The 25000-nt window shown below is 43.8% G+C and overlaps 1 protein-coding gene and 1 long non-coding RNA gene across 7 annotated transcripts in view; one reads left to right on the top strand and one right to left on the bottom strand.

Moving 5' to 3' along the window:
• Positions 1-25000, bottom strand: part of sash1a (SAM and SH3 domain containing 1a) — a 236598-nt gene that overhangs the window by 80730 nt on the left and 130868 nt on the right. The window lies entirely within an intron of this gene.
• LOC118241789 (uncharacterized) lies at positions 8631-14718 on the top strand. Its single transcript, XR_004776353.2, has 3 exons — positions 8631-9258; positions 10149-10197; positions 14475-14718. It is a non-coding gene; the product is annotated as an uncharacterized LOC118241789 (long non-coding RNA).

The raw sequence follows: 25000 nt of genomic DNA, 5'->3' as shown, positions 1-25000 counted from the left end.
GTATGTCTGTGGTATGAGGGATGGTTGCATCATAGTGCGACTCTGCTTGGCTGATGTAATGAGTCCCAGTGCTGCACAAGCAAAGCTACACACACACACACACACACACACACACACACACACACACACACACACACACACACACACACACACACACACAAGTATACATATACATGCTCTGGTCTGTTCCTTAATAGGACCCAATGGATGGCTCACTCTAGCCATTGTGGCATATTGATCAGATTCTGATCTGTGATGCAGTGAAACAGGTCCCTGTAGAGAACAGTGTTCATGTGTCCCCTTAACCCTGAGCCTTATGGGGGACAGAAAAAAACAAGGACGTCTATTCCTCTATCCATTATCTCTACCTATAGACATCCTCATTTATTATATAAACTTATATTTCACATATTAGCCTATCTGCACTCTGACAGTGATTTCTTGTGTCTGTCTGCACTCTGATAGTGATTACTCCTGACTATATGTACTCTGACAGCGATTGCTCTTTCCTGTTAGGTCCTTTCTCACACATCACCTTCAGTCTGACAGATTGGCATAGTGCTGACAGCTGAGCAAGACACCTAGATTTCCACAGGTATCTATCAACCAGGATCCAACATATTATGGATTACCGCTCTAGTGAGCAATCCATCAAATACCTGAGCTCAGGTCATAGAAAATATACTGGGAACCCATGTTTAACCTCCAACTCCTCATTGTCTACAAACTGTTCTGCAAATGAAGAAATCAGGGAAAATCAGAGTAATTGCCATGTTGTTGTAAAACACAATTACAATCTTCTTATGGCCTATTACTGTTACAATCAAAAGCTTATTAATCTTCACTTAGCCAGCCTGGGGGGGGGGGGGGGTGCAGAGGCTGGGGCCAGGTGACCACCCACTGGGTCCCACGTGTTCTCTTCATGGCTGATCGGGTGCTGATTTAGACACCTCAGCGTGTGATAATGGGGAGTGACGCTCCGTGTGATGGCTCTAGTCAGTGAGAACGGGTGCTTGCGGGAGTTCCTCCCTAGACGATTGGTCGTTGGTCATGGGGGTGCAGATTTGATGCTATGTCTGTGCCCTGATTAACGGTGGGCTAGAATGATGTTATGGCAGCCAGTGTGCTAATGGCATGCGCACGGGGCCATGCACTGCACACACGTGCAACAGACCTCGAGTGTCCCTAACGAATGCCAGTGTAACGTGATCACTGAACTCCTGGCAAGTTTGTCACCAGTAATTACGTCTGCTAGATATTCACATATTTGGAGCCACAGGCCCTCTTGAAGTAAACTGATTTCCAAACAAAGCTTCAAGAAAAACTGTATCAAAACAAGATATTTACATCCTTACAATCTAGGAATACATGAGAGTGGATCTTGTCCTAATTAAAAGTGTCCCACGGAAATGCTTCACCGTAAGAAACAAGCCAAATGACATTAAAACTATGTCAAACGCGCATATATATTTTTATATAAAAATAAATCACTGAGAATTTAATATTTGCTTATGATGTATGAAAGCACTGTAGCTTCCCAGCTGGGCACTGTAACTACATTTGATAGAAAAAAAAATACAGGGAAAAAAAAGAGAAAAGTCTTGCTACCAACGCACTGCTGCCTCCTACACCAGTCTGGTGTTGCTTTCCTCAGTAGGGTCTACTAGAACAGAAACGCTTGGCTTGGTCCATGCTGACCCATGCCAGAAATAAAGGCTTGGGTTGAATGGGGAGGAAACTCTACCAAGGGATCTGGTGGTACCCTGCTCTTGGACATCAGCAACGAGAGCACCCTCAGATCTGAGGTAGGAGTTGATTGACAGAAGAAGAATCAGGGTAAGCTGCCAGGCTGGAAAATAAAAGCTTTCCCTGAGCACAACAGTAGCAATGAAGACAAGAGACTTGACAAGGACGTATTCTGCTGTCAATACACAATCCTTTTGCGAAGGTCTGATTTTGAGCACACACGCATGTGCGTGTGTGTGTGTGTGTGTATGTGTGTGTGTGTGTGTGTGTGCGTGTGTATGTGTGTGTGTCTGTATGTGTGTGTGTGTGTGTGTGTGTGTGTGTGTGTGTGTGTGTGTGTGTGTGTGTGTGTGTGTGTGAGCATTCAGGGGGACAACATCGGTTAGCCCATGCTGACATCTTATGATCGATATCCCCTTAACCTGCTTCTGCATCCATGCACCAGCACCACTCCCTCCATCTCCTGCTCTCTGTCACCCAGTTTAGAGTGAAGGTAAGCTCAGCTTCAGGGACCCAGTTCACCCAGTAAGTAAGGATGGCCACAAAGAGAAACAAAGAGAAAGAAGACAAAGTCAGTTCATCTCCATCTTTAACATGATCTTAAAATCATATGTGCCTTCTCGCTGCTATCCACTGGGAAGAAAGCAGCATCAGGTCCCTGTCAACACATAACATAACTGTTATTAGGAAACATAAGCACTGAGTGCTGTCCTGGGTTAAATGCTGCTTTATAACAGTTTGCGTTTATCGTGAGGTGTCACGATGGTGTTTGCAGTCGTGAATGGATTTTAATTACAGCAATTAGCCCAAACCAGCTGGTCTTAATTCTTAATTTAGCCAATTTACTTATCAAAAATTACGTATCAAATGACCCAATTATATACCTTCGTTTACAAATAAACAACCAGTTAAAAAACCAAGTCCCCATGAGCTGGACGGTATCCTTTGTTGAAAGAAACTGGCTTACAATTGTTTAACACCACTACGGAGATCCTATACATCAGTCCATGTGTATTTATAGTGAGAGATCAGACATGTAGGGAACATATGAATAAAATGATTTAAGGACGTTAAAGAGAGATGATCAAGTTATAAGGTATAATTGAACTGGCTGTGCCCGCGTGTCCGCATGGGCAGCTGTGAAAGCAAACCTAGCCGCAAGCACCTAATTAGCATCCTAGCAGGAGTGCTCGCCGGCAGCAGCCCAAAGGCTCTTTTGATGTAAGGGAGGCCTGCTCCCTGTAGAACAAGCTGCCTGCCACATACTGAACCAGCCTGTGCGTGTGTGTGTGTGTGAGAGAGAGAGAGAGAGAGAGAGAGAGAGAGAGAGAGAGAGAGAGAGAGAGAGAGAGAGAGAGAGAGAGAGAGAGAGAGAGAGAGAGAGAGAGAGAGAGAGAGAGAGAGACAGAGAGAGAGAGAGAGAGAGAGAGAGAGAGTTTGTCTTAAAATCCAATAACCCACGCCGTAGACGTATCATATGACTGATCAGGCTCGTGTCTGATCACATTAATATAACACAATACGCCAAAACCATGCCCCTTTATTAAACATGGAACTTTTTCATATCCAATTCTCAAAACCCGTTCGCTGAGAAACAGATGCAACCCCGTGTCATTTCTTTTACTGGCTAGTCAACCACCAGACGAATTTAGAATTCCAGTCCCATAAAACGCGCGTCTCATATTCAGCAACGTCGCACGAGTGCGTCGCAAGCGCAGGTGAAGTCATACGGTGGACACGTGCGCGTGCTGGACGTTCTGAACGAACAATTATGCAATTATTGCCTCCAAAAGGCGTTTCGCGCTACGTCCAAGACTGTTATTGCTATTAATGTCGTCATATTCGCGGCTTTTTTTTAAATTTTTCAGTCAAACTGACAGTTCTGCGGATCAGCAGCAGAGACGGGTGTTTCTCTGTTGAATGCCCACGTTTAAAGGTGGTTTTTACAGAAGAGTCATCCAGGCGTGGCTCGCTGGGCAGTGAAAGTCAGATATCAGCTCGGGCGTTCGCATATGCGCACTCTCATGTGACGGGAGTTTCGACGTGTGTCCCCGGGGTCTTTATCTCTTTTTCTCCGTGTGTATGTGATATGGAGGGAGGGGGGAAGAAGGGAGGGAGAAGAAGAAAGACCACAATATAAAGAGAGAGATGTTATAAATATTTAAGACTTGTGCTGATCAGAAGCGTTTAGTACGTTCCTTTCACTCTGTGGAAACCCGGACACACTTCCCCTGTGATTCAGGTTCAGAAATCCTGAGTTCACCAATCATTACAATAATATTGTTATTTAAATGCATGAACTCCATTGGTCTGCAAACTCAGGGCAGCGTCAGAGAGCAAGTCAGTGCTATTTCTGGCCCATACAGACTTGTCCTGCTAGAGCTTTTGATTTTTTCCCCTCTTTCTGCTCTCTTTCCTTTCCCCATCACCTCAGTCCACGCGAGCACATTACGACAGCCTGCTCTGGGCCTCATATTTCCATCTTCCGCTAACGTCGCAAAAGTCTCTCTCCAGATACCACCAGCCCTGTCACACTGAAATATTCTCCAAAATGGTGTTACTACCATGAGTCTTCTACTTCCTGGCTTCAGTGGGCACCAAACTACATCTGCTGCAGGAGAGTGAAAGCTATTGGGCTCGCAAGCACAGCCCTCCAGCTCTACATAGTGAAGTGGGATTTGACTTTAAGGCCCCTCTATCCAAGCAGATTACCTCCATGGCTCCTACAGCTGTGGCTCAGAAGCAGGGAGTGCAAGAGAGAAGAGGAGGGGCAAACAGATATGGGGGCTAATGAAAAACCTTGAGAAAGGATCATACGGTTTTAGTAAAGAACGCCGTTATTTTTACTTTAATGGCAGGTGTGGTTGTCTAATACATGTGATGGATCTCTGTATTTACTGGCTTCATCATCCAGGGTGAGGCATAGATAAATGGAGATGTTGTACAATGACTTTTTATGATATTAATTATTATCTGATAAGGAGTTAATCACACATGCACAGACACTATAAACAATATAAACAACCTTTTGCACTACAACCCCCACCACACACACACACACACACACACTCACACACACACTGACACAAACACACACAAAGCCTGACCTTCAATGACAATAGACATAGAAACCAAGTGCATGAGAAGCAAAGGCAGAGAAGCAGAAAATGAAAGGACTAAGGTGTGTGTGTGTGTGTGTGTGTGTGTGTGTGTGTGTGTGTGTGTGTGTGTGTGTGTGTGTGTGTTGCTCTACTGCACACACATACATTATTCATTCGTTGTTAGAGTGTGGTGTGGAGACAAAGACATGGGGTCAGGAAGCCCTATAGCTCTTCTCTAGTTCTATAGCTCAAATGGACAGATTGTGTGAAGCTGGCAGGGTCATAGCAATGCTTCCCCAGTGTGGGGGAGTGGTCCTACAGACCCCACTGCTGGAATAAATGCTGCACATCATTGCTTTTGTAACAACCAAAAAGAGGACAGTGGCACACGGGAACACACACTTAAAAACCTTATATATTACACTGCAGAATAATTGAGTTTCTCTGCATTTCTGGGAGTGCATTAAAGTGTGTTTAGGCAGTAGAGTATTTTTGAAATCTAGAGGGTTATAGAGAAATGACAGGGTCAGCTCACCTTGGACCTTTTGTGTTCATGGGAAGATCAAATAAGAGCACCCTGTAGAAGTGTGTGTGTGTGTGTGTGTGTGTGTGTGTGTGTGTGTGTGTGTGTGTGTGTGTGTGTGTGTGTGTGTGTGTATTTGTGTGTATATCTTACACTAATGGACACTGGGCACAGAATCCCTCCAGGCTGTGTTTCTCAACCAGCCAATAAACCCAAGCTGAGATTTTCCCCAAAACAGAGTGTAAGAAAAACACGAGAAAGAAAAACATTCAGAAAATATTAAAAAAAGACAGTTATCTACATTTAATCTACATTTATCTGCAACCTGGACACCGGACACCAACAGCAGGGCCTGGGGCCTCCAGCTGTCTGGTCGGGGATGAGATCAAACCAAAGGAGGGTGTGGCCAGTGCTCCAGAGGGGCTCAGCCACCCCGCTACGCCCCATGAATTGCAGCCTGCGAGGGGTGTGAGACCTATTATAGTGTCTGGCATGATGAGCAGGAGGATTAGAGATGGCGCATTTTCAGAAAGTTGTAGTCAGTGTAAAGGCCGGCACTTTGTGTGCACACACACACATACTTGCACACTCTGTGTCTGCAATTTTTATGAATCATATAAATCTTAGGTATTTAAGTTAGGCACAATAAGATTTAAGTAACTCGCAAGGAATCAACACTCATCTCCTCTCAAAAGCACGCGTGCGCACACACACACACACACACACCCACACACCCAGCATTACCATAGAAATGAATGTCATCCACAGGTAACTTGTTTGACTTGTAAGTCCTCGCAAGGATACAAAATTTAAACAAAGACAGACTGAGGCTGGGGCTCAGTGAAGCCATTTATCAGTCTTTACCGCAGGTGGCTCCCATCCTGCTTAGAGTGCACTGATCCCAGAACAGTTTAGTTCCCACAATAATACAAAACGTCTGATTTAGCTAATCACAAGTTTTAGGCGCATCTGTACATCTGAGCAAGGCATGTTGGATTATGTTTTGATTAGCATTAGCATACTGAACTGGAAGCTGATATGGACTCTATATAGATGGATATTGCAGGAGGGACTTTGGAGTCCCAACCCCTCCCTTCCTTGGGAAATAAAATGTACTGAAAGAACTAATAAGATACAAAACTATTTGTTTTCAAGTGGCGAAAGATTGCATCCTCCACTTTTATATTGCCTCACAGTGTCAGTCTTGTGTGTCAGTGCGCTCCTGTAGGTAGCTACTATGCATAGGTGAACTTACAACAAAGGATGTGTCAGACATGTTTCTACGACTCAGTAGAACGAAACACATTTACAATTGCTTCTAGACTGCGGTTGATTAGCTCCATTACCGCCAATTTTGTGTGCCAACACAGCCGCCATTTTGCTGTGCGGCAGCCTTGACTCCTAATGCACGCATGTCTGTGGAAACAGGAGATCCACAATTTAAATGATCATAACTCACTGAATTTTCGACCGATTTTCAAGCGGTTTGGTTTGTTACAATTGCCAGATGTGTATTTATAATACAGGATACTTGGCTCTCATACCAGAAGACTTTATCTTTTTAGATGGTAACCCATGGGATTCAACTAGACTTGTTTTGTAATACAATGTGGCTTATTCACAGAACCATAACAATCCCCTTCAGAAAACATAATGAGCCTCCAAAATGGTGAACAGACATCATGATGTACCCAGCCACATCGGTTTACTGCTTTATTACAGTTTTTGGGTATCTGACACATCACTAATCAAATGAACTATTATTTCAACCTGACACTGCACAAGGAGCCAGACAAGAAGAGCTAAGCTCAAATTAAGGTCATTAAAAGCACATTATGTAGGAAATTTACAATGCAATATGTAATGAAATGTAAAATAGCCTGGAACATCAAATTAGATTCAGGTGCAAAAAGACCTTCATTGTGGTGTAATAAACTGAAAGGGAGATAATTAATTCATTTATCAGTTGAGGGAAATTCTTCTGGGTACATCACGAAGTGTGTGAAACAACAGGACATGTGCATGCTGGAAAAATGTCAGCTTTATTTTGGACTAACAGTGAAAAAGTTGACTTTATTAGGCAATTATGTATATAAATAATTACCGTATTAAACACACATGCGCGCACATAAACAAAACAAACACAGCCACTTACATACACCCCCCCCCCCCGCCAATGCCATGTTCTCTTTCAGAGAACTCTGTGATTTGTAAAATCTTTAATTAAAATGTAAAATGAAATAATAATCATAAAAATAAACAATAATCATAAAAAAACAATAATAATAACAATTAAACAGAAAATAAGAATTCAAGACCTCTAAGACCTTGCCCACATGCATGGTCTCTCTCTCTCTCTCACACACACACACACACACACACACACACACACACACACACACACACACACACACACACACACACACACACACACACCTTTTAAGCTCAGTTAACCACGTTTACATAAAAATAGATTCTATGTATAGTAATCATCAAAATGGACATTAATTAAATGCCAGTGGAATTAAATGCCTTTAATTAGCTGTGGATTACATTGCTTTGAGCAACAGGAAGTCACTTATACCAGCTTCAACAGTATTGTTGGAATGTATTTCAGACAATATGTAATATGTAGATTTACATTTATTTAGTCTTCATCCCCACCCATACCTTCTGTTGAGTCATTTGACCTTTATGTTGTAAAATGGGTCATTTTAGCACAAATTACCACAATACTAAATGTTTTCCTGTTTAAAAGTAAATCTGAAGTAAATCTGATCAAAAACCCATCACCCGTTTACTCTAACAAATGGCTCTTACCTTAGCCTTATTGCGGTGAGTAGTGTACCATTTACTTTTAGCAATGATAAATATCTAATGAGTCTGATTATCACATCCGAGCCACACGCAGCAGAAACACTGCCACTTTGCCTATGCAGTCTTCACAGAAGATAAATCACAGAGAACATGGTCGCACAAACAGAACACGAGCTAACAGGCTGCTATTTAACGTCTTTACTTCTAAATCTCATCAGTGACCCCTTTGTCAATTAAAACATCACTTTTTAGGGAAGTCTCTTGTACTTCCTGTAATAACAACAAGGGATACTCAACATTATTGGGTAAATGGTAATAACACCGTGGTAAAGTATAGCGATAATGGTTAACTCAAATGACTGCTCCATTTTCTGAATCGATTTACCACAAAAAGACATATATATTGCTTAACTGTATACAATAACTCCCCTGGGTGCGTTTGTAGCAGCGGCAGCATTCACAGGCTGACCTGGTGTTTTTAAATAGGTCACACAGATTTACGACACCCAGTTAATGGTTTTCTCTGCTGTAATATAAACGAAGTAGCGACTACAGTAAGACAGAGACGTAGCTTGCAACATCCCTCACTCTGCTAGCCGCCTAGAAACTGGCGGGGATCACAGACAAACGCGGCTGCCAGAAATATGCCACCGACGAAAGCCTCTCCTTATCAGTTTATTGCCGAAGAAAGCAGCACCCTGTAATTTGATCCTCTCTTCCCCGTAATTTTTTTCAGGCAAGCTTCCAGGCGCGCCTGTTGCAGCTAGCTTGCCGCCGCCTGCCGCGGCGTTCCGGTCGCGTCTCGATAAAGTCGGGGATTAAGCCATTTATGGTTAAGAGGAGCTGAAACGATGTACGTCTCCCAGTGTCTGAGAGAGGCCGTTATACGGGCCAGGAACTGACCGCAGATCAGAGCTAATGGCAGACTGCAGGAGCCAAAGTTTTCCACAAGGCAGAATGGAAAATCGGCTAGAGCTTGTTGAACAAAACACGGCAAGCGTGGCCGTGCCCCAAACTAAGCAAGACTAAAGAGATGCATGGCACGCTGGAGACGAATGTTTAATCAAATATGTACGTGTAAGGGATGCACTATCAACTTCAGTTCATTTCTACTGTCAAATAAAAAATTATACAGGAGATCACAGTATATTGTTTGTACTAAATATTCATACCAGAGCTATTCTGGTCTAGCGAATTGTCGTCGGCCGTGTTGTGGAGTGGCTCGGTCGGATTTTGGGTGCTTAAACCCATTTCACACCTGAAGCAGTGCTCGCTATTTTACAGCGACTATGCCTCGGCGTGGCACTCCATGTGAATATGTGCAGTATGAGTGAATGGGAGCGTGCTTTACGTAGCCTACTTCAGTGGGAACCATAATAAAATATGTGAACAACTTTATATATATATATATATATATATATAAAACCGTCTGTTCTGAGAAGTTTAATTTTCCTTCAAAAAGTTCAAATACTGATGAATAGTAAAAATGAAGAAACTAGAACTCAACGTTCGCATTAATGCAACTGAGAAAAAAAGCGCAGGCTAGGTTGTTTTCTGTTTTGATATTGTGCCTAGATTGCATAATACAGCAAAAATACTTAAAGGAACAATAAATCATTTTTACCACCAAATAGTAAACATTACCTATGAAAGTGATTATTTATTATTTTTACATTTATTCTGTAAAATGCAGCTCATATGAGTTGAAAAATCAAATTGCTTTGTAGTCCTCAATTGAACCAATTTGTTCTTGAAGAGTCAAATTGCTTTGTAGTCCTCAATTGAACCAATTTGTTCTCCATAGGGTAGGTCCCCTACATGGAGGCTGCTATGCTTAAGAACGTCCCTGAAACTCTGAAACATCCAAGCCACTAGGTGTCAGTATTCTTGCTGTTTCATAATGTGAAGAAGAATCATCAGACAAATTACTTATTGCTCATTTAATTTTGCACTCATTCTAGGTACGAACCTACATTACCGCTGCGGTGCGGAGGTCTTCATGCGCCCCGGGTAAGGGTTACATTGTTGGACATAAGAGTGTATTGCTCACGACGTGCCATGGCGCAGTGAGTGGTGCAATTACCGCGTCTGGTGCAAAATGGGCTTATTAAACCAGAGCACTGCTTCAGTGAACCAGTCGTCTCAGTGAGGACACCTGCGTCCAGGTGGTCATATTTCTGTGGACACACATCAGAGCGACAGGACCATCTGTTCTGCTCTCCTGATCTACATATCTCCTCTCTGAGACAAAATAGGGGGTGGGGTGCATTACACTTGAGTAATGTCTTCACTCTGCCAGCCAGCAATGCTTTAGAGAGGACGATAGGAGGATACAGGCTCAATAGAGGCTTTTTTAGTTACATGTTTTGATCAATGTAAGGTGCCTCAATGTAATATACTTTAATAGGGCAGCAGGCTACTGAATACGAGTCATTAATGTATGCAATGGCTTTTGCCACTACATGTTTCTAAAGGCTTAACGGCGCATGCTGTTGTAACACAAATAGCAAACAGCACATGCCTATTAGAGGGAGAAAACGATGTATTTATTTATTTATTTTTACTGAGCCTGAATTTAACGCCACTGCAAAAAGCCTTTTCTGCTGAGGTTATGACGACATGTTTTGGAACGAGGAACATGAGTGGGGTCCAATGATTCCATAATGAGGTGGGGCTGCTTTTCATAGCGCCCCGTAATGACTTCAGATGTTCAGTGCTGTTTGAGAATATTTGGCCTGATTTACGGAGATGGTGTTACAGCTGAGTCGCTAACTGAATTGCTCTCATCAACAATGAGAGCCTATTAAAATAATCAATTGACTTCTTCTGTGAATGTTTTGGCTCCTTTCTTATGACATTCAGTGTGATATGAGGGAATTTATTAGTAAGGAGCCTGTATATAAGCAGTATGCAGCAGGAGTTCCCATGTTGTTGGCATGGTTCGCCCAGACAGTACCCCTCCTACCCCGTCATTTGCCTCTGTTCTCGTTTGTATGCTCATCTCTTCGTAGACATTCGTTGGATTTTCACAAGGATCAATATTTTTGTACCAAGGGTTGTCAGAAAGGCAGGAAATCAATATGCATCTCATTGCGAAATGTCACATGCATAGATGCGCACATGCATGCAAAGCCCCTCCCCCAATCACCTGCTGAAAGTCTAGCTATGTACAACAGGCTAACACATTTCACGGTTCCTGACAGTTCAGGGGGCACACAGGTTTTGTTAATGGGAATTTCCACACACAGGGTGATGAATTTGCTGATCTTGGAGATGGTTGTCGTGTGTGTGGGCTGGGTATGCTGGAGGTTGCCAGGTTCATTGCCCGTACTGCTCCTCAGAGCATGTCCAGAGCCCGACCTTTGGTTATGAAGGAAAGGTGTCTGACACCACGACCTCCGCGTTTGCACATGGACATTGATACTGATCACTACCAGGCACAGAAGTGTCTATGTAGGTGTTTTACCTTTAAGGCGGTACAGTGTCTAAGTCTGTGACACAAGCATGCAGGGAATTCAGCATTTCCGTACTGTATTCTGTTTTAAGTAAAAAGAACTAGTTTAAGGAAACAAATGGAGTTAACGGATGACAGCAAGTTGGTTACAAAGCCATGAAACAAAGGATGGAGGCCAAGATGGCTTCTCTTCTCTGGCTGTCGTGTACTCTGTACTGCAAACTCTCTCTCTCCCCCTCTTTTCCCTCTCTCTGTGTCTCACTGTCCACATCTCTCACTCATGCTCACTCTTTTTTTTTTTCTCTTTTTGCCCCTCCCCCCACAATTTCACACCAACAAACAAACATGAATGCACCTGACAGCTAAGCTGCCCACTCCGTGCTAACAAGGGAGCAGTCTACGAGGGACCTGTCCCTGTTGGCAATGAGTGCCAGACCTGGTGATCCTGGCAGTGGGAAGCAGACAGGACACGTTTGCCCTTCCCATCATGGCTGCCACTAGCCAGCAGCACTTTGGGCCCCTGTCACGTGCAGAACGCAGAACATCCTTTACTGCATTCAGTAGTGCTTAAGAGCTGCAATGGTTGAAAGCAGCTGGTTGCAGAGAAATGGATTTTTGCCACGAGTCAAAATTCTTCCAGCGAGAGCTGTGAGGGACAAAGTCAGAGCTCTCTAACACTCTCAGAAGTAAAAGCATGCAAAAATTGGTGACTCCTGTGAAATGCTGGGAGAGTAGCAGAGAGGGTGAAAACAGACCTGTGTGGATGATGAGGTGAGCTCCCCTCCCTTGCAACCGGTTTGTCGTTCGGGCAGGCCCTGAAGGCATGGAGGTCCTGAAGCTGAGGGAAGCCCGCCTTCGCATTTCCGTCCATGTAGTCGCAGACATGATTTCCAGTGAGTGACAGAAGCTAGTAGAAGCCTTCTTAATCACTGGCTTAATGTAGCCCTTCTGAAGTGGAAGCTCAGGGGATCAGGAACTAGCATGCCCATGAAAACATATTCAGCCCTCGCTGGCCTTTAGACATCTGTTAAAAGACTGAGGCACAATTAAGAAATCCCATCTGTTAACGGTGATGGAGACTTCGCAATGAATGTTTAGTGAAAGAAGCTTTTGTTCTGTGCAGAGTTGTCATTTTCTATCGTGCCTCTCCGAGTTAGGCCACGGCAGCATGGACGTGACAGATATCGGCGGAGACGCAGCCAGGGGAATACCACGCGCCCAAGTGCAGCAGCTATAACCCTATCAGCTGCAGGCAGCTCCAGTAAATGTTGGCACGGGTGAGGGGGCCAGCTCAGAGGATTATCTGAACGAGGTGGAGAGAGGCAGGACGAGCCTCTTCTCTCCAACGGAGGCTGTGCCGGCAATGACAGATCCGTCTCTGCTGGGAGAGATAGAGCCAGCCTGAAGGACAGAGCAGGAAGGAGGACTCAGGGAGAAGGGGATGCCCACGCACTCCCCATCCCACAAGCAGGCCTAAACTGTAGCCTTTTCAAGGGAACAGCGATGCTGGCACAAATCAGGACAGCTTTAATAAATGCTGCTACTTGGGTCTTTTATTAGATGCTTAGTAAATGAATCACGATTCTGTTCGACACTGAACTAGAATAGTATCATATTAAACTGCTCAAGAAAACTTGATGGATTTTCACAGTTGGTCCTTCCTAATGTCCATGTTCCATGGTTTCCCTGTCTTGTGTTTTGTTTTGGTTCCATTCCATAGTTTTGTTTTTTCCGCCCCTCGTTTGGTTTTCCACACCTGTTCCTCATTTCTATTCTTGTTAATGTAATGTATTTAAACCCTGTCTTGTTCCCTGTGTCTTGGCTTCTCATTGGGTGTATGTCAGTTGGTTCATTCTTTATTGAAGTCTAACTGCTGTATGTAATCCATGTATGTAAAGTTTATTTATCCTAGCCTGTATGTTAATTCCAGCCTTCGTTTCTTCAAGCCTCTGTTTGTTTCATTCTAGCCGCTGTTTGTGTTTATTAGTTGTTCGTGTACCGAAGCCCTTGTTCTTATCATGTCTCCTCGTACTCTCCATATTGCTTCAATGACCCTGGACTACTCTGATGACTACGTTTATGGATTTGCCCCTAATAAATCTTGCTCTTCTACGCACATGTCCGCCTCCTTACCATTCACCGTTACAGGGAACGCTTAACACAGTGTAACACCGTCAGTTAAAACTTCAGCGATATCAATCTGTCCAATTAGGAATCATAAGTGATTGTGAATCAATTTCATCTTCTCTGGTGCAAATGAAAGCGATGACAAGTGGTGCACAGGAGAGGCAACAACCCCTAAAAAGGGAATGGTTTTACAGGTGGTGGCCACAGACAACTACTCTCACCTTATCCTTCCAGACTGATTCTCCTCTACTGTACTTTTATTTTGTGTTTTATTTTGCTAGTGTCCTCATCACTGCTGGTAGCATGAGGTGCTACCTGCAATCCATTCAGGTTGCACAGGTAGACCAACACAAATCTTCTGTTCATCGAGATGTGATATGTGATGTAAGTCTTTAAGAGTGTACATAGGTACAGTGGACTTGATACTAGTCACACAGAACAATAGCAACATTCATGTACTATAACAACAAAAAACTATTTGGTAATAGCTGATAGTGGATTAGTATTAGGTAAAACCTAAATATTATTGGTTATATAGGCTATAATATAGTATAAATTATATGATATATTGCTTAGGTGTGGGACCTCTGGTGGCCATTAGCTCACTGGAAACTCAAAGTGAGTGAACGGGAGCCTGTTGGGAAGCTCTGAGAACAAAGTGTATGGCCTTCAAAGTGACACGGCTGTTTGTCTGATCTTCCCGCAGTCAAATGGACATGGGGGCTTTCATCACATGCCTTCCTACCAGCACTGGGAGATCTGAAACACTGACGGGACGACTAAGCAGGGATGAGCTGGGTTGCATGCACTCTTAGTGCAAATCCACAATAATTTAATCATTTTTAAAAATGTGATTAAATGTGGTCAATTTAAAGAACATGTGCATTGTTAATATTATGTTTTTATATATAGTTATATAATTTTAACTGGCAGCGTCTATTCACACATATATGCAATAAAAGGCTGTGGTGCAACCACCTCTGAAGGATGTTAATTTTAACTGCAGCTTGATACAAAGTGGTTGAGTGTCATTCCCGCTCGAAACTCATGCATGCTAGCCGACACAATATGCGACCGTACGTCTACGGCTATTCTCGGGCACTGGACTCACGTGTCCGGAGATACATGGACTGCATACAAGACTGCAACAGTATAAATGTGTATGACAGTAGTTGGATGAAAGGAATATCTGTATTAGTGGATACATATGCATGCATGCGGAAGCACGCCTGAGCAGCTAACACACAAACACTGAAAAAAAAACCCCACAACAAAGGCCCCTGATGGGGACCGCATCATCACTGGGCTGACCTGTGCAATGGGATCATCCCATAGCACAGCACAGCATGGAGGCTGAGACAAACACAGTAGTCCTCTGTGACATGCTGTCCTAAAGGATGCTCTCGGTATGTGACTGTACCTGTGTGTGTGTGTGTGTGTGTGTGTGTTTAGGTAGCAAAAATTGTAGAGGTAGCGAACATTGCAGTATAGTACACAAGATTAGCAAAGAAGCTTTGAGAAGCACTTTGCTCCCACAGCTGATGAAAGCTCTCTCACTGAAACATCCTGTTTCTCTGGCCACCTTGTATACTACACTACTATATATAGAAAAAATTCTTCAGGGGACAATAAAGTATCTATTCTTACTCTTTCCTAACTCAGCTGAAAGGAAGAGATATAATTTTTTGGTAAAAATATTGAAAATCCCCAAATAGCTCTCTACAGAGTTCACACAGGGCAGGATTTGTTTTCCTGAGAGCATCTGGTACAGATTCATAGCCCTTTTTTCAGGGACACTGCAGCTGTCATGAATGCAGAACAAAATAAAACGCTTCCAAAAGGTGCCATTAAAATGATACGTGTCTCTCTCTTTCACTCACACACACACATACACACGCACACACACACACAAACACACACACACACACACACACACACGCGCACACACACACACACACAAACTCATTTGCATACCAAAGTGTATATCAAAGTAGCATCCCAAACTGCTTGCTCACTCTCAGATGCAATTCCAGACTTTTAGCATGGTAATATCCTCTTTCCTGCCTTTTGCTTTCAAGCCTTAAGAACACACAGCTAGGCAGTGGTATTAAGTATGTAGTATTAAATATGAATAGAACAAGATTGTACAAGTATGAGCACAAAGCTCTGAATGGGGCTTTGGCTCTTTTTAGAGATGTGTCAGTAATAAAAAAAAAATGCAGACATTCACTACATGTGGAGTGTGTAGGTGTATAAATCACGTAGGTATGTCTTATCTAAAACTCTGGAATAAAGAAGGATACACAACATATAGGCCACGCAACGGCTGGCTCCACCGTCCTTATTATCAAACACACACACACATTTGCACAAGAACCCCAGGGAATACAAACATAATAATTAGGATGTATTTATCCACATCTCCTTCACACAGTGAAGTGTGGGGTTACAAATGTTCCCCACCTCGAGGTGCCTCAGCCTCTTACTGGCCTGACCCAAATCCTAGAGGCTCAGTGGGTTCGACATTGTCGCAGGCAGAGGCGCTCATGAATAATGAATGATGTATAATGAATAATGGGCGTGGTGTTATGAGTGTAATGAATATTTGCACTGGTGGGAGTGGAAGGGTGTGCGCAGGGCAAGCCCGAGGTGTTGTGCCCTGCAGAAGCAAAGCCCTGGCAGGGAGCCACAGCACATCAAAGCCCTTCTCGAGACACCAGTGCTGGAGCTCACTCCTACAGCCACCGTTTGATGAGCTGAATTCAAACACACCGTGCTCGTGTGTGTGTGTGTGTGTGTGTGTGTGTGTGTGTGTGTGTGTGTGTGTGTATTCTCACTTTTTTCTTAAGGTGGCGCTCAGACTGCACGTACATGCAGTTCTGTGTGAAAGTCTCAGTCTCTTTATTAAGATAAACTGAAAAACAGGAATTATGTACACAAAAGTAAAAATAAAAACCAAAAAACCCCACAATTTTCAGAACAAAATGGCTTCTACTGGCAAATGTCAGTATTTAGTGTGACCTCCCTTGGCACCAATAATATCTTGATTTTTTATAGGGAGACTGTTCGGAAGTTTTCTAAAGTAATCTTTAGATCCTGCTAGTGTTCAAGTGTAAGAGGAGATCACACTAAATACTTGCCACTGTAGTCTATAGAAGATTTTTTCAGATTTTTTTGTTTTTTAATACTGCGTACAAATTTCATGCATTTTCTGGTTGCTTTCCATTAAAAAAGACTGAGAAACAATTATATATGGTTATTACCATTGCTAAAACAACTAATCTAATATTGGCCTAAGACTTTTTACATGGTAATGTATAAGGGAATACATATTTTTGATTTCAGATGGAAATAAAGCAGTTAAAGAAGGTTAATAATATAGTGTCTTAAAAATCGTGTCTTTACCCGCTAATACAAACCCAAAAGCCTGGCATGCTGTGGGCCGAGGCTGGGGCTAGAACCAGCGATCATGTGCAAAAATGCCAAACACTCTGCCGCTGCATCCTGCAAGGGAAGCGAAATTTTGTGTGTGCCGGGGGAAGACGCTGGCATGAGTGGTTGGCACAGGCGGTTTGCAATGGCTGCCTATGCTGCTGCTGGAAACCTACTTCAGTTCACCAACAAACCGGCAAGGCACAGCTGGTCAGCCCCTGTGTGAAGGGACTCCAACCACTGTAGTGCCACTCTAGTGAAAGTACATTGCGGTGTCTGCTTCATGATTTTGGGGTGGTGAATGACATCCCCTCTGACCCTGCCTCTTCACCTCTGACCCTGCTCCCTTCTCCCCCTTCATGCCTGTGACTGGCCTATAAACGAAGAAGATCTAGGACATGGTCCACTATATAACTGCCCCCAGATGAACAAAAATGTGGCTTTATAGTAATACACGTAATGAAGTAGTGACCTGACGTCTGGAGGAGAAGAGACCGCTGCCGTGGCAATGATGCTGGCAACTCTTCTGCAGCTGCCGTGATCACTGGAGTTGAGCAAGAAGGACGGGTGTGGAGTATTTAAAGTGTAGCCTCTCTTTTCCCGCAAAACAGGAACATCCATAGTCTGGATCATTACTACACTGAGAGAACTTAACGAAGTGTTGGGTGAAGTTAAGGTTTGGTACAATTTACATTCTGAAAGGATATTGTAAGCACAAATAAGTGAAATGAACCTAGAAGTAGAATATTAAGGCAGTTTACATCAGGAGAGCATGAATTAGCAGGCCTGTCATCTTCTGGGCTTCAATGTCTCTAGGATTTTATCGTCTAAAACATTGAATTCCTGTACTCTCAACTAAATTTCTTCAAGAACATTCTGGTCATACACCATTTCAGGAAAGAACATCACCTTAAATATCACAAATTCATTTCCAGTGACCCACTGAAAAGCACTGTATAAAACATAACAGCTGATACAGCAAGGTCACGATAGCCGTCCACATAGCAGTTTTAGTGGGTCATATTTGAATGTTGGTGTCAGTGTCCAGGACTGGGTACAGTTTACCAGACACCTGATGTGTTTTCGCAGGACAGTCCTGGCAGCTGGCTGTGTCTCAACTAGCTTCAGGGAGGACGATGCCTATGAGAAGCAACTTGAGACATACAAGTCCAGTGTTCTGCATCTCTACTCTGATCATTCACTATAGTCAGCAGAAATAGAAAGAGAAAGATGGAACCTGCTGTGTCCTGAGATGACCTGATTGAGACACACAGATGCACGTGCGCACACACACACACACACACACACACACACACACACGTCATAAGCAGCTGAAATGATTGCTATTTTTAGTTGAGTAATTAGAGGGAAGATGCTTATCTTGTGATCTAATGGAGCACTGGACTGCCAGTGAAGAGCATTTTGGAACTCAAAGCAGTACAGCTGTCCTGTTTCCACTCCAACCATTCATATGGCAGCTCACAGCCAAGAGTTAATCACAGCCAAGGTGGGGAATGATGCACCAGTTTTATCAGAAAATGAACAAGCACATCACACTGCTTTTCTGCTGCTTCTGATCAAGTCTAACCTAGTCTAACCTACTGTTCTGGCTAGGATACATGAGAAGTTGACCAAGCACTATTGTAAGATGCTCTGGATAAGAGTGTCTACTGAAAATGTAATGTAATGTAATGTAACCTATGCAACACAAAGGCCAAAGGCATGGATTTGGTATGTTGAGGAAGCCTACCAGTCCTCAGGCCTGGAGGAATGAAGGTATTCCAGGTGGTGGCCTGAACACGGTGGACGGGAAAATGCCACAGAATCAGGAAAGAAATGTGAATATTGAAAATGGGTAATGTAATTTTCCAAAACACACACACAGACCCACACACAGACACACACACACACACACACACACACACACACACACGCACACCATGCCTAAAGGCTTTTAAAATTATTTTGAACTGCTCAGTCCTCGCGGGATTACTGGTGTGTAGCGTCATGTAAAATGGATGAGAGCGGTTTATGACCGCCTGCTAAGCTCATTCAATTTTCACATAGTGGCTCCGTCCATGTCGGAGTGCTGGTAGATAATAGATGAGTGATGCTTGAGAAGTGAGCTGTGAGTGTGGAGACAGGCCCACTTCACTCATGTGAACCCGCATTGTGCAGTAGGGTCACCATGGCTTAAGATGTAAGCGTAATGGGAATCTTGTGTATTATATGATTACCAGTTCAACAGTACTATGGAGGATAACACTTGTTTATACATATGTGATCTTTTCAGTGGGTGGCTGCTGGCTGGCATGTGTAGTAACACTGGCCACTACTGAGGCTTTCCAGAGACACACGCTAAGGCTAATGCACAGACACACGCACGCCGCCTGCACCGACTCTGTCATTTTGCCAAGTTCTTGTCTGTAGAAGTGGCGCGGTGATGCCACAAAACCTGTAAGATGGCAGCGGCAGGAGGAGAAGCTGGAGGAGGTGGTGGAGATGCAGGAAGAGGAGGTGGTGGAGATGCAGGACAAAGAGCTGGAGGAGTCGCAAGACAAGGAGCTAAAGAAACTTCAGGATGACGAGTTGATTCAGGCATGGGAGGTGGAGGAGTCGCAGGCATGGGAGGTGGAGGAGTCGCAGGCATGGGAGGTGGAGGAGTCGCAAGAAGGGGAGGTGGAGAGGTGAGAGAGGGAAGTGCAATGAGGGTCACAGAGTCAGCTGTTCAGTCAGGAAGCAGGACCACCAGAAAGGGACCATTGCAGCAAACAGCACACATAGGATTAGATTTTCACCTTTGAGTTCTGCTCTTCCCCCACATGTTCCTTCAGTTTTCAAAATAAGAGTATCTTGCTTAGAACCATTGGCTGAATTTAGACATGAGGAAAGGAATCCGCGTGCTGTAGAAATCCATATTCAGCTCAGGAGGCAAAAGGTGCTCAATGATGAAATGTTCCTCAGTGTTCAAAAACATAAATCGATTCTTATTCTTAGCGGTGATCTACCTAAGTAACAGTTCACTCTTCCTTTCCTTTTGTTGAGTGAACAAAGAATGTCCCTTGTCCTTGAACAGCACTCCCTGGTGAATTGATAATAAATTGATAATTTCTCATAGGGGCGAACAGATCACCATAGGGATGTGTTGTAAGTGAGAGAGAGAGTGAGAAAGAGATCTTGGCAATTTCCCCTGAAAACAACACCTGATTTAGATTGAACCCGTCCATCCACAGGCTGCTGTGCAGAATGCTGGCTGAGATCCTCTCTGGTTGTGGATCAGAAGCACTGCTAGGCATTTCTCAGGCGTGTCTTGTGTATCTTCATGCTACGTAGCTAAGCCTAAATGTCACTGAGCTGCTGAAGACATTTCCCTGAAAAGATCCTGCGTCTGCAGCAATATTATTTGCCCCCACCCTCCACCACCATATAACATAATGTGGAAATACATAGTAACCTTCTGTTAGATGAGAAGTATAAACAATGTCTCGGAGTCACGTGTACGCACGTGTAATCGATATCTCAGTGCAGTCTGCACATAATTGCTGCTGCAGACCTTGTAGTTGTAATCTTTCATTACAGAAGCACCATTACCCTGGGGGACTGTATTGGGCACAGGAAGGGGAGAGATATCACCCAGGACAGGGCGCCATCCATCACTGGGCATGCAGACACAGACAATTTTTAGAGTAGCCAATTTTACCTGATCTGCATGTTTTTGGACTGTGGGAGGAAACCATAGACCCTGGAGGAAACCCACATGGACACAGGGACAACATGGAAACTCCACCCAGATAGGGACCTTGGTGCTAACCACCAAGCCACCATCCTTCCCAGACAAAGGGAAGTGCAACAGAAAGAAGACCAAGCCTCCAGGAACCAGAGTCAGTGAGCAAAACATCTGTCTCCATTCTGCCATGCTAGGAGCCAAGGCCTGGCCCCACATCGTTGAGCATGGCCTTGCAAGGCTGTGGGCCCTCAAGTTAAATGTGGTGAGCCCTCAATTAAATCACGACATATGTGCTCATGTCCTGGCTTCTTATGGTAAGGCCAGGGGTGGCCATTTCAGGACCTCCCGACTGAGCATTCATTCCTGTGGGCATGTGGCTCCAGGAATGATGGTGCAAGCTCAGGGCATCTAGTTAGAGTGCCTGCAGTTGGTAAAGCTACCATGCAATGAATGAAATGGCTTGAGGACATCTTGTATGATAGGAGGCCCAACACAGGTCACAAACATGAGTGGACACTGCAAAGGTTTGTCTTGCTTTTTCTGAATCTGAATAAGAGAAATCCAGAGTCCATAATCTGGATCTAGAGGCCAAGAAAACTCACAAACCGGAACTGAAATCTACCCCATATGCTTCCAGACTTATCAAACCCACTGAGAGTCTCCAACACACATCCACCCACACCCACTCACTCACACACACATGGACGTATGCAGGAACACACACACACACACACACACACACACACACACACACACACACACACACATCTACTGTTTGGGCTCATGAGCCATGCACATGCTGTGTTTGTATTTGGAAAGTGCCTTTGGACAAACTTCTATCAAACTGTGCCAGAAAATTATGAATAGATATATTCATAGATTTATTTTTAATGAAAATGTATGTGAACTATAACCATGTGGGCTATCCCCATAGACTAGATTTCCTAATACATCCCTCTTGAGCTCTCTCTCTGTCTCCCTCTCTCTCACACACACAAACTAGAAGCTTGCCGTAAAATACAGAAACTAGGTTATCAATCTAATACAGACAAGGATATTAGAGATATAAATAGAAGATTATGTCCCCCTCTCATTCATTTCACTATTCGTTTCCTCTCTCTCTCTCTCTCTCTCTCTCTCTCTCTCTCTCTCTCTCTCTCTATATATATATATATATATATATATATATATATATATATATATATATATATATATATATATAAAACAGAGGCTCTCTGATGCGTGCACTGCTTTTTAAGCACTGTTTTGCAGACTTTAACTATTCTTATACACTGTCAACACTGTTGTTTCTTTGGAATATATGCACCAGGGTGACAGGGTGATGAATGAGGGGACCAAGCAATTTCGCAGCTACCAGTCTTAGGTATACATTTTAGCTGTGTCACGGTGTCTGCTGTTAACTGACAGACCTTCGCCATGATACTTTCAATTACAAATGGTGAAACCGATGGCCTACAAACATATTGAAGTTTGGTGTTAATTCCTGGTGGTCCAACGTAATCTACCATAGACAAACATCTTTGTGTTTGTCTTACTACATAGTAATTTATTCACTGTATTATTCGACGCCTTATAGAGACAGAAGGCTGAAGGCAGGAGACGCTGATGAGCCACTTTAGCGCGGACGCGCTAATATGGGAAACGCAGCAGCAACGGCAGCAAATGGCGTTCAGGTCCTGAGAGAGCTGGAGCACAGCGAGGGCTTCTGGGTCCCCTGAGTGACCTCGTTAATAATTAAGCAGCGGACGCGCGCTAATGAGTCAGTTAGCAGATAAAGCTCCAGCTAGCCACCAAGATCTGTGATCCTCACACACGGAAATATATCGGCCCTGGGCAGAAATTCATCTCTGTCAGACTCTGTTTCCGTCGTTTTTTCTCCTTTCTCCTTTTGTCTATTCAGTCTACACTTTCTTTCCCCTTTTTTCAATGTTCAAGAGTGTTTGTAATTTTCTGTTTCATACGTGAAGGCTGAATTCTCGCTGAGATGTCTGTGGTCCATTTGAGTTGACCGAAGGAAAATAACTTGCGACGCGTTAACTTCTTTCAGACATTACAAATCGCGCATGCAGAAGCGTGGCGTAACAAACTGACAATGTGTATGTCCATCCATCCGCCCAGAAGTGTGAACAGTCATGAAATGTGTTCATGCGCTGCATGCGCAAGCTGCTGAGAGTAGTATCTCCCCACCCTGCGATTCCACCACTCGAGTCTAAATCGCGTGGAACCCTCCAGATAATGTATCCATACGTCTCCTAAAAATGGAGTGTGACAGGAGTGCTAAAGACTGCAGCTGAAATAATCTATCAAGCTGCCATGTTTTCTCTGCATCTCTCGCTCGCTCGCTCGCTCTCTCAACACATCACTATCCCACCTGGACAGACAGTAATAGCACTTATTAATCAGACAGAATGCCCGTTTGGATCCAACAGAGTGACGACTCTCAGTATACAGGCGCATGGAATTCTTGTGTTTACATTACAGTATGTATAATATACACACACATTCCCATGATCTCTTGCAACAGGTCATGTGTACAAGTGTGTGTGTGTGTGTGTGTGTGTGTGTGTGTGTGTGTGTGTGTGTGTGTGTGTGTGTGTGTGTGTGTGTACGTGCACATGTGCGAGTGTGAGTGAATAAATGAGAGAGAGAGATTTTTAAAGTAACTGCTGTCACTTAACTAACTCCTATTGTAACACATATCACAGCTGTACACATGGCCCTCTTTTGAACGACCACTGACTTCGACCAGGTTTTACTCAGTGGACCACACACTGGCCCCTGTGGAACAATACAGACACTAATGATTATTCATAAGAATTGCCAGCAACTCATAATCAAACACAAAAGTCACTATCACTCACTGTGTAACAGGAGTCATTCACTGACTCTTCCTTCAAACCATCTCACATATGCGCACAAACATAAAAACACAGACATGTACATACAAAAACAAACAAACAAAATACCCATATAATCTAAGAAATGCCCACATCTAGATAAACATTATGTGCTGAGAATTCTCCATGGCAACCTGGACTGCTGGCTATATCAGGCAGCACACCATGCTAACCGTCCATTTAACCTGTGTCCATGTCCAGATAACTGCTGGACACCTATTAGATTCCTCTCAGAAAGATAGACTGGAAGCTAATGGCAGGGACGGTAAATGTCAGCTTTTCTTAGACAGGTAATCATATTACAATTCCTGAGCACTACAGAAGTCCATTAGACCAAAGGTTCAAAGACATTATCCATTATACATGTTCCATCCGTTATGCGGCCGCAACTGAACTTGACTGGCAATGTTGATTGAACATTTCTGGGACTCACTTTTGCATATCTCAGAGTGGCCACCATGCTGACTATCACGCTCAGTCTCACCAGCAAAAAAAGAAAAAGAAAGAAGGAAACAGTGTGTGTGAGAGCACGTTAAAAGTTAAATGAAATGATAAAATCAAACTAGATCCGATCATATCAGAACATCACTGCCTAGTAATAAAAAAGTTTATTAAACCTACAGCAGTCATAAAGGATAATGTGCATTCTGATGGTTTGCATTTTGCATTTGGGGCTTTTTAAAAGATGGTGGTTAAAGGCCAAAGAATGGTGCAACAAAGAAATGTTTTCCCTATGAGTTGGTGATCATGAGCTCGATTCCTAATGATGCCCATCTGTCGCTAGGAGCCTGACAGAGCAAAATTGGTCTTGCTTTTCTCCTCTGTCAAATATGGCGACCCTGGCCAATCACGGGCGTCTGTGAGCTCGCGCGTCAGAATGGGGCAGATAGTGCCGTCCACCGAGTGTGTCTCGCCACCCTGATGTTGCCTGAGCCGCAGCTGGAAAAGATGTGGTGCTGGCTGCATGGGCCCTGAAGGACGTGACAGGCCTCTGCTCCCCTCCAACCCCCATCCACTCCCCCTCGCCCTCCCTGGTTGGCAGCTGTGTGACAGGGGAGAACTACCTGATGGCTGGGAATAGGCTAGAAATAGACATCTTCTACTAAAAGTTTTTATTCTACTATATTTGAGAAACCTACCTAGAGACCTGTCTGT

The sequence above is a fragment of the Electrophorus electricus genome, chromosome 2 (genome assembly GCF_041902795.1).
Source record: "Electrophorus electricus isolate QZ-2024a chromosome 2, ASM4190279v1, whole genome shotgun sequence".
NCBI lineage: Eukaryota > Metazoa > Chordata > Actinopteri > Gymnotiformes > Gymnotidae > Electrophorus > Electrophorus electricus.
This window is presented reverse-complemented; position numbering and strand designations above follow the sequence as displayed.